Below are 14986 nucleotides of genomic sequence, written 5' to 3'. Positions count from 1 at the left end.
TAATGGGAACCTCTCTAAACTGGTTAAAATTGGTAGGGGTTCCAGACAGGGATGCCCTCTCTCTCCATTGTTATTCAATTTGTACATTGAACCATTGGCTAAATTAAGAGCATGTAGGAATATTCTACCATTTTCATGCAACAGGTGGGAAAAGAAATTGAGCTTTATGCTGATGACTTGATTTTTACGGGCCACTTGCATTTGTCACTATCAGCTATATGGGAAACTTTAGAGAGTTTTGGCAAGATATCTGGTTATGCTGTCAATCAACAAAAAAACGAGATTATGCAATGGAGCACAAACAAACAGGACGATCTAATTCGATCTAATTAGACAAAATATCAGATATCTAGGGATTCAAGGGGTACAAAGTCTGGAGTCTTTAGCAAAAGTTAACTTTGACTTTGATTTAGTCACTTTCAAAGTTAAGAAACAACTACAGCTTCGGGACGCTCTACCTTTATCCTTTATAGGCAAGTCTAACCTTTTAAATATGTCCATTCTGCCTAAATACACCTTCTTATTTAATACTATTTCCTTAGAATTAAAAAAGGAGTGGATAAAGAAAGTACAAGGACTTTTTTCTAGTTTTATATGGGGGAATAAAAGACCTAGAATTTCCTGGAAGAAATTTAGGGAGAAAAGGGAAAACGGCGGCATAGCAAGCCCACACTTCCTCTAATATCTGGAAAGCTTTCCACTGAAACATTTTCAGGCAATTGTTGAAAGACACTCCTGACCTTTCACCACTGTTTCGCGCACTTACGTTTGGCCCACCAGAGTTATCAAGATTTTTCCTTTTCAAATTTGGTGACCCCAAATACTTCAAAGAAGTGAGACTAAAGATTCTCCAGGGAGCTTGCAAAGTGTGGCATCAAATAAGGGTTCTATTGCAGATTCCGTTTTATAGCCACTATGCGCCAATTTGGAAATCACCTGGTACACCAGCCTGCTTACAAGACTCTCTTGCAGCACCCATGAAAGAAAAGGGAATTTTTAGATAGGGCCAACTGTTGGAAGGAGCGGAACTAATCCCTTGGCAAAAAATGTAGGAAATCTCAGAAGGTTCTGTCTCTAAATTTAAGTATTATCAACTACTAAGTTAGACCAAAATGCCAAGAAAAGGGGGGGGAAGGGAAATCTGTTTTGGGAATTTAAAATTGTCTTGCACCCCCATGCGCGAAAGTAGGTATCAGTATGGTATTGGATGCTGATACAGTCCCTAGAAGACTCACAAGCCTGGATAAAAGCGACATGGAGGAAGCAACTGCCGGTGTACGATCTCGACTCTTTATGATAAGTATCTTTATCTTTCCTATGGTCCTGTGTGAAGTCTGCACCTCAAAGAAAAAAACACCTTTTTACCATTCATAAGGCATACTGGATACCTCGAAGATTCGCAAAAATGGGCTCTCAGGCTGTGAGGAATTGTCCAAAATGCGGAGAAACAAACGCAGATGAAGCACATATGTTCTGGCGGTGTCTTCCATCCAAACCTTCTGGCAGAAAGTGGGTACGATGCTTTCGGGAATTGTGGGTCAAGAAGTCAAGGTGAGCTTGGCATTGGTTATTTTTGGGGTAATTCCGGCTGAAGAGTGTAACAGTATTTTGTCTAAACCATATAAAGCGCTTATTTTCTTTTGGTGCATAGAGTGTTGTGTATCAAATGGATTTTACCTATTCCTCCTCTTGAATGTGAGTGGGTAAACTCAGTACAAAGAATAGCTAGAATGAATAGGGCAACCCAGAATACGAAAAGAACAAAAGTTTGGATTTTGTGGGATAACTGGCTCAAGGTAACCTATTCCTAAACTAGAAGATATTTTAGTGTTTTCATTTCCTTTTTATTCTCTTTTATGGGTTATTTTTCTTTTTCTCTCTCTTTTTTGCCTTCTATTATGGTTTACATGAAGTCCAATGATTATTAATCAGAAAATACAGGTTGTTTAAGACTACACAGGAGTGACCGAGATTGATGGACATTCCTGTTGGGCTAAATATGTAAACACCTGTATAATCAGAGTAATAGGAAGGGCGGCAAGGTGTTGGGAACCCGAGATGTGACCCATTTCCTCCTTTCTTAGAGTGATTGGGTATCCCCCTTATGGAATCGAGACAGCCCGAATCCTTCTTTATCTCCAATTATATACTGATTTGACAGATGAGGACAAAAAAAAATGGGTTAAAGTCTGTGTACTGATAACGCAGTCACAATAAAAGTAACTTAATCCAACTTAATATCCTGGGTCTCTCCCATTGTGATCTTGGGGTAGATTGCACATCAGCTGTAAAAGAGAGGAGGAAGAAAGCATTAATGCCAATTGGGGATCCTCAGAAGTGGCAACTGCTACCTTGACTTACCCCTTATGACCCTTGTCACTGGCATAGCTGTCACTGGCATAGCGGCCCCTGGCATAACAAGTAGTAGGAGAAGCATCAGGGCAAGAAAATAATCAGGGCTTAAGAGCAATGTTGATTTTTTATTAACCGCATCCCTGCCTAGATTACTGTTCGTCATCAACAGCATGCCCATGCGGACAGCATTCATTTGGGGCAGCGTGTTTATGCTTCCTTGCAATGTCCACATGTGAACCTACGACTGCACTACAAGTGGAGAGAAATGTTTATATGGGTGGCTAGATTTTTTAGGCAGTTTAGTCTTTGTAAAATTATTTTTTATTTTATTTAAGACTGCAATGTAAGTCGCACAAAAAATGTGGGTCAAATTTGAAATTAAAACAATTTTGTTTTTACAGTTTATCGTATTTTCAGAACTGCAAATACATAGTTATTGTATATGGTAATGTAACAATTCATTACAGAGCTTTACTAGTACTATTAAAGCCATAGGAAAAATGATGATTCCTCTTCTCATGAAGTGATTACAACATCCCTAATTCTCTACTAAATTTAGGTGACCTCATTTCATTTCACAAATTCATCTTAAACTACTAATATGCTTAGTGAACAAATTAAAAGATTAAAATTATGAAGATATTCATCATTCACTGATTGGTTATTCACCTGGTCTGGTGAGAATATCAAGAGAGGGGAACTGGTGTTGCTTGAGCGAGAGAAAGTAATTTCAGTAGATCATCACTACTCACCAGCAAAGACCTGCCACAGAAGAAAGGCTTGAGTCTATAGCTAACAGGACTCAGCACAGTGGATGACAGTATCAGCCAGAAGGAGGAAGGGAATGCAAAAACGAACAAGCAAAACAGTCAATTACACGTTATCAGGAAGATGGCATATTTAATATCTTCTCTAACATCACTGATAAATGGGTAAATAAGTTCACTGTTAATTTCACCATAATGTACCCATATACAGATAGACAGGATCCTGACACAATAAGACAGTTGTGTGTTTTTAGTCAACTGCCCTTTGCTTTGTGGGATTTATGTATTCCTAGATTAGGCATAGGCCTGTTAGACCCATAGTTCAAAGTGTGTTGGCGACAAAACAATGACTTGATGGGGTCGCTTGCTTGATTGCTGTGCATGTGGTGTGCAGTTGAACTGCACATTCTTCACAGGTTTTTCCTATAATGAAGATACAGTTCTAATTAAAGTCTGTTAGGTAACTGCACAGACTTTAAAATCCCTGAAGTCTGAGCCTGCAAGATCTATATCACAGCGGAGACAGCTCTGCTGCCAAAAGCTCTAGCATCTAACATCTGGGTGACTTGAAGGGCAGCTCTGCTGTCCAAAGCTTGAGCTTGTATTCTTGCCACCTGATGGATGAAGCTGTCGGAAGTTTGAGCCTTCGATACCTAAGTAACATCAGGGATTGCTCTGATGCCTGAGTTTCAAGGCTGTAAAATTAGTGTTTTTAAATTTACTTTTAATTAAATAAGCTTATTTTGGGGTTACACTCCCTAAAACTTCATAACATTCAATTAATATATCCAATCATTTGTTTTTATATTATAAAGCTTGATTCCACAACGTAATAGCCACTCTTAGTCACTGATACAAAATGTAGAAAATGTCACCGAGACAGTAACTCAATATGTACCCCAACCATCAGACAGCGTATATAAACAATAATGACGTTATTGAAACTTGTCCCATATTTCCAGATCGACTTCCTTCCCCCTTTTGCCCTTCGATCAGTATATTGCAGACTCTATCTCAAAAAATTAACACCCACGAACATGCAAAACTGGGTGGATTTGGATCCTTCCACCGTTTAGCTATGGCCAAGCAGGCTACAGTGACTGAAATGAATCTTAAACGGACACACTCTGGAGGTAGATCATTATCTCAAAAGCCTTATAGGATAAACTCAGAGGTCTATGTTATTTCCCTGTCAAAGGCATTAGATAGTTTGATTACAATAGTTTGCCAGTATTGCCTCAGGTAAGCACACATAACAAACATATGCACAACATCGGCATCATCCACCAGACATCAGGGGCATCTAGAGTCTATCTTATGGTTCCGGCTATTCAGCCGACTACGTGTGTAATATAGTCGTCGTAACTTCTTAAAATTATGGAGGAGTAATATTATCTCTGGGAACCACTGCCTCAATTGACGACACTGCTAGAGCATCATTAACATCAGGCACATTTTGTCTAAATAAAGCATATCTTATCAACATTGATTGCAGACCATATGAGATAACTATGGATCTGCAAATATTTGAAGAAGCCACTTCTAGGAAGATGGTGTGCCACAGTCAGCCCCTCGTATTAACGCATAATTTTATTCTGATATAAAGTACTTATTCGGGTGATACAAGATCGAGACCATAGGACGGGGTTAGGATCATAGAATACTTCTGGTAGTATCGTCCTTACCTCCAACAGGAGAAACGGATGTAACCCAGGTATTTCCAGGCTTTTACACCACTGACCCCAAAGCCTCTTACCATCCAGAACCATCTTAAACCTAACCCTCTTGTAGTAGTTTGGATCAAATTCCCGGAATAACCACAGGACCGCTTCCGTGTCTATACAAAACTCATAGATATGGACTATAGCATCTTCCAATCAGTCGCTTAAAAGCTTGGCCATCCTTTTTCCCATTGCCGCCCAGTAGTATAATTTGAAAAATTGCCCTGCCCAGCCACCCGCCTCAAGTGGAACTGTCAGATATTTGCTGACCCTCCTAATCTTTTTAAAACTCCATAAAAAAGAAGAAATGGCTGATTCTAACTGATGAAAGAAACTCTGAGAAACATATACGGGAATCGATCTTAACAAGTATAAAAATTAATTAATCTATACAATCCTATAACAAAAGTCACATATAGCACAACAATAATACAACATCATTAAAAACATTAAAAAATATGTGCGTTGAATAAAAATGGTCTTAAATATTACACTTATTGTACTTTGGCTTATAATATTTGCATAAACAAGGATCACAGCCAGAGATGCTAAAATATATTTAAAATATGTAGGTGCCAATTGGTTAACATATCATGGGACACATCAAAACACTGGAATGCAGGGACCATCTTCATCCGTCCCTTCGTAACAAGTGGAGTCTGGCTCAATTGCAGGGCCAGTTGCGTCCGCATCGTACCAATAAGGCAGAGAGACTTCTGCTTAATCTCAAGCAGAAGTTCTACACGGGAGGGGATAAGGTTGGTACATACCTGGTACAACGCCTTCGAGCACAGAACGCAAGAGCACGCATCGCCAAACTTTAGCGCCCAGATGGCTCATGGGCCATTTCAGAGGCGGATATAGGCCTGGAACTGGAGAAGTTCTATGGGGATCTTTATAGGAACGCTCCTTGTCCTCCAAACGCTGTTACTGCCTTTCTTAATTCTTGCCCTTGGGACCCTATTGACTCTCACTTTATGAAATTGCTGGAAAGCCCCAATACTCATGATGTAATTGCTAAGGCTTTGAAGCAACTCCCACTCGGTAAGACTCCGGGGCCGGATGGACTACCTGTCACTTTTTATCGGGTTTCGAGACCATTTGCTTTATCTTTTTAATAGCTTCACAGACGTCACGGGTCTCACCCCCTCCATGAATGAAGCGGAAGTGGTACTTATTCCTAAACCAGGTGAGGACCATTCCCTTCCCGCGTCATACTACCCCATTGCTCTGTTAAACACTGACGCAAAGTTTAATACAAAAATTTTAGCCAATCGCCTGGAACCCCATCTCCCCGGTCTCATTGACCTGGACCAGGTGGGTTTTATTCGGCATCGCCAGCGCGCGGATAATATCCAACGGGATGGCCATCTCGTGGAAAAAGTACGGTATAGAAATATCCCTGCCTGTCTGGTATCCTTCAATGCGGAGAAAGCCTTTGATCGAGTGAATTGGGGAATCCTTAGAGCAGTGTTGCAGAGAGTGGGGCTGGGACCAGAGATGATCTCTAGATTGATGGCGCCTTATGCGAAACCCTCTACCCGCATATGCTTCAATGGTCGTCTCACTGCCCCTAACCCCATCTATTGGGGCACTAGGCAGGGTTGCCCGCTATCCCCGTTGTTGTTCGCCCTGGTTGTGGAACCCCTGGCTATCGCTATTCATAAAGATCTGAATATACAAGGCATTCCCATGGGTGGGTATGACCATAAAGCCTCCCTCTTTGCGGACGACCTCCTTATTTCCTTATCCTCTCCCTCTACGTCCCTTCCAGCCGTGGCTTCCCTTCTGAAGTCCTCTGAGGATGCGTCGGAATATAGGATTAATCTGGGAAAATCTCATGCTCTTTATCTTACTCTCTTGGCCTTGGAAGTCCAGGCAATGCGGGACCTGATTCCGGTGCAGTGGACAGACGTTTCAATTCGATACCTGGGTCTAGACTTGACCCCTACACTCTCGACCTGGACTCAATCCAATTGGCCTAGATAAAGGAAGGTTATCCAGGAGAAATTGCACAGATGGAAGGGCCTTACCCATGCCTGGTTAGGACGTATCAACACTATTAAAATGTCCCTCCACCCTAAAGTTCTATATCTCTTCCAAACCTTGCCCACCCCAATACCTCAAGCTGATATTCTTGCCCTACAACGTGACTTTACAAAATATATATGGGGGAAATCCTGCCCACGCTTTTCCAACAGGATTCTAATGTTGCCTCGGGACCAGGGTGGACTGGCGTGCCCAAATCTCTTGGAATACTAATGGGTTTATCACCGTAGGTATATATATCAGAGTGGGTGGTTCGCGAAAGCAAAAAACATTGATTTCCTTTGGACCAGGCGGTGGCTTGTAGACCTTTGTGGGATTTGGCCTGGCTCCCATGTGGAGCGCGTCTCCGCAGCGCCTATATAGTCACCCCCACGAAGACGGTATTGGAGATTTGGCACAAGTTGGCAATCCCCCGGGGCCTGATGCCATTCCCATCCCCAAATACACCGATAGCCCATAACCCAATGTTTCCCCCGGCAATGCAAACCCAGGCATTTGGTCCATGGACAGAGGGCAAATGCCGGGTCATTCAGGACCTTTTTCAGGGTGAGGACTTTCTTTCATTCGAGCAATGCAGGCAAAAGTTTCATCTCACAGGGGGGACACGTATGCAATATTACCAGCTATGCCATTGGCTTAGCTTCCAGACCAATGTCCAGGGCGCTACTAGACAACTCACCGCCTTTGAGTCCCTAGTTCGTAAATTTGAGGGGTCGAAGGGTCTGATTTCTAATACATATACTGTTTTACAATGCTCTCAGCGCCCCACTGATATCAGACACGGTGGGCCTTAGTCCTAGAAGAAGACATACCTCCTGAAGGGTGGGTCAGGTTATGGCGGGATATCCCAAAGACATTTCAGAGCATGCCACAACGCGAATCGGCCTACAAGTTAATGACACAATGGTATTACACCCCAACCTGCCTACACCAAATGTTTCTAAACTCCCCCCGACCTGCTGGAGATGCCAGGGGGATGGAGGTGATTTCCTTCACATCTAGTGGTCCTGCCGAACTATCACGGTCTTTTGGAAGGAGGTCCTCAGCCACATTATGGAGATAGTGGGTTTTCCTATTCCTTCTTCCCCGGTAGTTACGCTCATAGGCATTAAACCTTCAACACTCAACGCTATGTCATATACGGACTGGCACTTGATCCTCCATCTGTTAGGAGCGGCTCAACAGTCAATAGCCTTATTCTGGAAGAAGCCGCATCCTCCCCCTATTACCACCTGATTTCTTCGCTTGTGGAATGTTTTAGCTCTTGAATTGCTGACCACCTGCATTAACCACACAGACACACGTTTCAACCGCATTTGGCAGCTTCTTATACACTACCTCACTGCGACCAGGCATTCCTGTTTGGTTCCCCCCAGACATCGGGCCTTGCAGTTGTTTGAAGATTTTCTTGAACCATATTCTAGAGGCCAGAAGCCAGAGTCGCCTGAGTGATCCACTTAATGATATGAAATGAAAAATTATATTTATTTAGCGCATAGACTACCCGGAGGCCTCGCAGCGCTTTAATTGATCACTGTGGCGGGCCGCAGGGTGAGACTAGCACGTTTTTGCAAACAGGTGGGTTTTCAAAGCTTTCCTAAAAGCCAGCCGGTTATTATTTTCTCTGAGGGCTAAGGGGATGGAGTTCCAAAGTCTCGCAGCAGTATGGGAGAAGGAACGGCCGCCCCAACGTGCTTTGTTGATTTTAGAAGTGGTAACTAGGTGCAATGATCCCGAGCGAAGGGCTCTGGATGGAGCGTAGGGCACAACTAAGGGGGACAGGATGGCAGGGCCTGTTCGATGGAAAGATTTGTGCACAATGCACATAGCCTTAAACTGTGCTCTAGCAGCCATCGGGAGCCAGTGCAATTCTTTTAGAGCTTTCTTGGCTGACTGCCAGCGGGGGATGTTGAATAATAATCGGGCGGCGCAGTTTTGCGTGACTTGGAGCCTGTTGGTCACTGAAGCCGGGGCACCCAGATATAGCGCGTTTCCATAGTCCAGGCGGGAGAGTATCAGGGCCTGAACCATGATTCTCCTCGCCTGGAAAGGAAGCAGAGGGAGTACTTTGCGGAGCATTTTCATTAGGCCGACACACGTGGAGGCAGTTTTGGTAGCCTGGACCGAGAAGTCCAGCGCTTTATCGAGCCAGATTCCCAGACTCTTTATCTGCGGTTTGGGAGGGGGGGAAGCACCAAGGCAGGTGGGCCAAATTGATGTCAAAATGGTCGGAGGAGGGCTACCCAATAGCATAATCTCTGTCTTCTCCCCGTTAAGTTTGAGACAGGACGATTGCATCCACTTAGCAACGGCCTCTAGACAGAGGCCCAGGGTGTTGGACGGCTCCTCAGTGTGGTCCAGAGAGACCACCAACTGGGTGTCGTCCGCGTAGGTGACAATACGCACGCCAAAGGGCTGGACTATTTCCGCTAGAGGTCGCATATAGACATTAAAAAGTGTGGGGCTCAGGGAGGAGCCCTGAGGAACCCCACATCTAAGTGGTTGCTTAGGGGAGACTGCTTTGCCCTCAAACACCTGGAAGAAGCGCTCGTCCAGGAAGGAGGTCAGCCACTCCAGGGCTGCGCCCGACACGCCCATGCCTTTCAGACGGTGTAGCAGTGTGGCATGGTTGACAGTGTCGAACGCGGCACTGAGGTCGAGTAGTATGATGGCTGCTTTTCCTCCCCGGTCCAGCACCAATCTAGTTTCTTCCGTCACTGCTAGGAGAGCAGTTTCAGTACCATGCTGCGGGCGGAAACCCGTCTGAGAGGCGCATAGCAGACTATTTGATTCTAAGTAGTCCACTAAGATATTATTGATGTGCCTTTCAAGCAGTTTGCTCATCCAGGGAAGTAGGGAAATGGGGCGGAAATTGGCCAAGTTGTTCTGGTCCAAGGTGGGTTTTTTCAAAAGGGCCCTAACCATCGCACATTTCCATGGTGCTGGGACGGAGTTAGAGGAGATGGAAGCATTAAGGACATCCAGAATGACAGGGCGGATGATGTCCATCACCTTATTGAGAGTTTGCGGGGGTGCTGGGTCATTGGGGGATCCCGAGATGACTTTAAGAAGCATTCTGTCTAAAGTTTCGAAATCTAGGAGGGGGAATTCATCCAGTGAGCTGGGGGCTAAGAAGTCAGAATCTGTGGTGGTGGTGTGGTCCATGTCACCACTGCCAGTAGAAAATGAAGAATAGATGGCCTGGATCTTCTGGGAGAAGAAAGTGGCTAAATTATTGCAACGGGTTTGCGCGCCGTCAGGTGACAGACGCTCGGGGGAGGGGGAGAAATTAAAGATTTGGCTATTTTAAAAATTTCTTTGGGGGAGTTTGCAGCTAAATTGATTTTGGCTACATAAAAATGGGCTTGCGCAGATTGTATTTGATTTTTATAGAGCTTTATTGCGGCTCTATACTCAACTTGCTTTGATTGTGAGTAATCTTGTCTCCAGGCTCTCTCTAGTTTGCGGCAAGATTGCTTCATAGTCCTGAGAGTCGGGGAGTACCAGGGGGCCACTTTGGCTCTGTTTATTAAGTGCAAAGATTCCTCTGGTAGGACTAGGTCAAGGGAACTGGAGATCCAGTTATCAAAATTGACAATGGCTGTATTGGGATTGGTCACATTTGGGGGTAGGTGTTCTATAAGAGCCAGTTTCCACTTAGAAAGTGGGAGGGAGGCCCATTTTCTTCCCCGCTGCTTATTGTGATTTTGTGAGATGGGGGGGGGAGCGAGTGGACCATGTAAAAGGTACTAAAAAATGATCGGTCCAGGATAGTGGTACTGGAGCCTCGACGGTTAAGCTATCTAGATTGCTGTAGATGTGATCTAGGAGATGTCCATTGACATGCGTTGATTGAAAGCCTTTCTGAGCCAGGTCAATGGACTGAAAGTTTGTTCGAAGACTATTGGCTGTTGAATCAAGTGGCTCATCTAGGTGTAAATTAAGATCACCCAGCAGGGTGAAATTTGCCGAGGTGAGCACTAGGTTGGCAGCTAAATCCGTCATGTTAGTGATAAAGTTGTTGAGGGTGCCAGGTGGTCGATAGACTAGGATACCGGAGAAAGTAGTGGATGGGGAGAACTCAAGAGTGAAATGTAGGTTCTCACAGGCTGGCATGGGGAGGGAGTGATGCGGCATCTAAAGTTGTCCCTATAGATAATAGCCAGCCCTCCACCTCTGCCAGTCTTGCGATCCAAATGTTTAATAGTATAGCCTTGGGGGGTGGCCCATGCTATTGCAGGATCAGTTTCTAGCTGAAGCCATGTCTCTGTTAGAAAGAGGGCGTCTGGATTGAGCTCCTCTATCAGCATGGCCAGTTCAGTATGGTGTTTGGGCAGGGAACGGCAGTTAAGAAGGAACATCCTCCATTTCTGCTTGGAGGGGTTTTTCACAACATTTGAAGTAGTTATGCCCCAATCACAAGTTTTGCAGTGGGCCTTCGGGTGTAAGGGAAGGACTGAATGCAAACATAGTGGGTTGACCGAAGGACGCAATGCATATAGTGAGGAAGTGCTGTATGTGAGGAGATTTCCTACCATGATGACAGCTGGGTCCGGAGACTGGAAGCGTCTGGACGCGGTCTGGCGTAGACTGGCTTCTCTTTGGCGCCTCTTCGGCGCGTCTAAGGCGCTACCGCTGCGCGTGCCGCTGCGCGGGGCGAAGGAAGTGAATATAGATTGGGCTCAGGGAACACTGGAGCGTCAACCCACTAAAATGGCCGCCAAGAAATGGCACTACCAGGAAGTAGGAGCGCTCTGTTCTCCCTCCACATCAGCCCGAGTAGCTGCGGTGGACCGGGGAGTCAGTGCACAATTCGAATCACATTAGCAACAGCAGTTTGCATGTAAAAACGATTTTCTCCTTTTAAAAAAACGATTTTCTCTTTTTAAAAAAACGATTTTCTCTTTTTGAAAAAACACATTCAACAGAACAGCAAAGGTGCTATCACCTAGAGCGCTGGCGCAGGAGTGATCAATTCAGGTTTTACTCGAGCGTGTCAGCGTGGGAGCCTAAGTAGTCAGGGCTCAGGGAACACTGGAGCATCAACCCACTAAAATGGCCGCCAAGAAATGGCACTACCAGGAAGTAGGAGCGCTCTGTTCTCCCTCCACAACAATCAGCCCGAGTAGCTGCGGTGGACCGGGGAGTCAGTGCACAATTCGAATCACATTAGCAACAGCAGTTTGCATGTAAAAACGATTTTCTCTTTTTAAGAAAACAATTTTCTCCTTTTAAAAAAACGATTTTCTCTTTTTAAAAAAACGATTTTCTCTTTTTAAAAAAACATTCAACAGAACAGCAAAGGTGCTATCACCTAAAGCGCTGGCGCAGGAGTGATCAATTCAGGTTTTACTCGAGCGTGTCAGCGCTGGGAGCCTAAGTAGTCAGGGCTCAGGGAACACTGGAGCGTCAACCCACTAAAATGGCCGTCAAGAAATGGCACCACCAGGAAGTAGGAGCGCTCTGTTCTCCCTCCACAACAATCAGCCCGAGTAGCTGCGGTGGACCGGGGAGTCAGTGCACAATTCGAATCACATTAGCAACAGCAGTTTGCATGTAAAAACGATTTTCTCTTTTTAAGAAAACAATTTTCTCCTTTTAAAAAAACGATTTTCTCTTTTTAAAAAAACGATTTTCTCTTTTTAAAAAAACACATTCAACAGAACAGAAAAGGTGCTATCACCTAGAGCGCTGGCGCAGGAGTGATCAATTCAGGTTTTACTCGAGCGTGTCAGCGCTGGGAGCCTAAGTAGTCAGGGCTCAGGGAACACTGGAGCATCAACCCACTAAAATGGCCGCCAAGAAATGGCACTACCAGGAAGTAGGAGCGCTCTGTTCTCCCTCCACAACAATCAGCCCGAGTAGCTGCGGTGGACCGGGGAGTCAGTGCACAATTCGAATCACATTAGCAACAGCAGTTTGCATGTAAAAACGATTTTCTCTTTTTAAGAAAACAATTTTCTCCTTTTAAAAAAAAGATTTTCTCTTTTAAAAAAAACGATTTTCTCTTTTAAAAAAAACATTCAACAGAACAGCAAAGGTGCTATCACCTAAAGCGCTGGCGCAGGAGTGATCAATTCAGGCCCGATGATCTGGCCTGATGACGCCCCAACTCCTGCCCGAGGGGCGGTCTTCTCGCATCCCTTTGTTTCTCTTTCTTTTTTTTCCTTTGTTTTGTGAGGTTTTCATCTTTGGTTTTTCTTTAATGTTATTCTTCATGTGTAATTGATGATAGTTCCCTGTGGCTTTCCTGATCAGAGGGTCCCCCATAGAGCAGGGGTAGAATTCATATTTCATGACGTCATCCACAGGACATCTCCATAGCTTCCTCTGCAGCATCAAACATAGGCTCATGTTCAATGCTTGAGTTAAGGGGAACCTTGTTTTATTCATCTTTTCCCTCCCGCATCTAGGTTTGTTTCTCCCCTCTTTCCCTACAATGGGCTGCTTGTTACGTTAAATACTGGCGAGGCTCGGATGAATGTTGTTCCCCCATCTGGAGCTACAGTTTGTTATGTAGGGCCTGACTGCGTTTAACATGGGTAGAACCTGACATGTATGTTCTCATTAAGCTGTTGCATTTTGTACAATGGAATGTGGGTTTATTTCATGCTCGTTTTACAGGGACATGAGTCTTCAATTTGTTTGGCTTGTGTTGTGTGTTCTCTATTCAATAATTAGAATTTACAATAAAAATATCATGAGACCCAACCTCTTTCTTTTGAAACAAACTGCACGTAAATAATAGCGGAGGACAAAAGTAGACTAGTATCCATCAGAAGAATTTGAGACAACTTTGTACAGTCTCACACCCAGATTTATACAGAGAGGCCTGATCCATACCCTTCTTGGCCTTGTATACATTGGACAAAAAATGATAAATGGTCAAATTCTCAATCATATCACTACTAAACATACAAAGAGGAGATTTAGTTGAGTTAGACTTACAATTACTGGTAAACTTGCTAATCAACAATGTACCTACCCTAAATGTAATACAAAATATTTGAGCCTGGCAAGGTACAATAACATCTATATATGGTTCCAAGGAGGGTACAGATTAATGAGACAGTTACACATTCGTGAGTCCACCAAGTTTAGAGCTCCTATAGTAGGAATTAATCCTAATATTCCAAAATGCCTCTTCTGCAATGGGCTTAGTACTTTTATTAATTAATGTAGAATCATTCAAATAATTGCCCAATCCTATATCTAAAGTGCAGTTTAATTTGTAAAAACCAGGGTATTGAATGCGCTTTCCCTAAGTTTATGATTTCTATTAGGGCGGACCTATAGAGTAGTAACTCACTGGGTTGACCGCAGTCTAACCCAGAAAAGAAGATGTTTCAAGGCGGCTAAGTCTCCAATCCTTCTGATTCCCTTGTCAAAAATAAAGGGATCAAAGGAGTACTTTAAGGCAAACAAAATAAAAATCTTTAAAAACTAGTTTCCTTAGAACTCAGCCCAATAGTGTTGTCTACTCCCTAGATTTCTGCGCCGTAAACAGCTGCAGTTTTAGCCTTTGCAAGGTAGACCCATATAGCTGGGGAGACCGACCTGGGAGTGGCAGCCTTGTATCTCTTGATAATTGCAAAAGCTCTATGTAGTAGAGTCACTTCGCTTCTCTGTATTTGTAACCTCCAGATTTAAGATTTATCTATTTTAGCACCCAGATAATCAAAGCTATCAACTACTTGCTAGGTCAACCCCTTCATCAAACACCCTCCTTTGAATGACCTATGGGGATTAAACACCATAACCTTCAAGTGAATACACTAAAAACGAAAGTTCTGAAGATCAGCTGGAGTGCGGAAAACCAGAAGAGTATTGTCAGCAAATAACAAGGCTGGGCTAGAGATACCTCCCAATTTGGGGGTGCTCAGATGTTTTATAATCTTGTTTACGTAAAGGGAAAACAGGGTGGGGGCCAGCATACAACCTTGATGCACCCCACACTCAATAGTTATGCAATCTATGAATTTGCCCCCTCCCCTCATCTCACTTGGGCAAAGGTTTCCTCATGAAGGGTAATGAGAATTCCTAACAATGCGGCATTGACTCCCATTGACCTTAGAGAGCCTTAAATATTTCCAC

The sequence above is a fragment of the Triturus cristatus genome, chromosome 3_2 (assembly GCF_964204655.1).
Source record: "Triturus cristatus chromosome 3_2, aTriCri1.1, whole genome shotgun sequence".
Taxonomy (NCBI): domain Eukaryota; kingdom Metazoa; phylum Chordata; class Amphibia; order Caudata; family Salamandridae; genus Triturus; species Triturus cristatus.
This window is presented reverse-complemented; position numbering follows the sequence as displayed.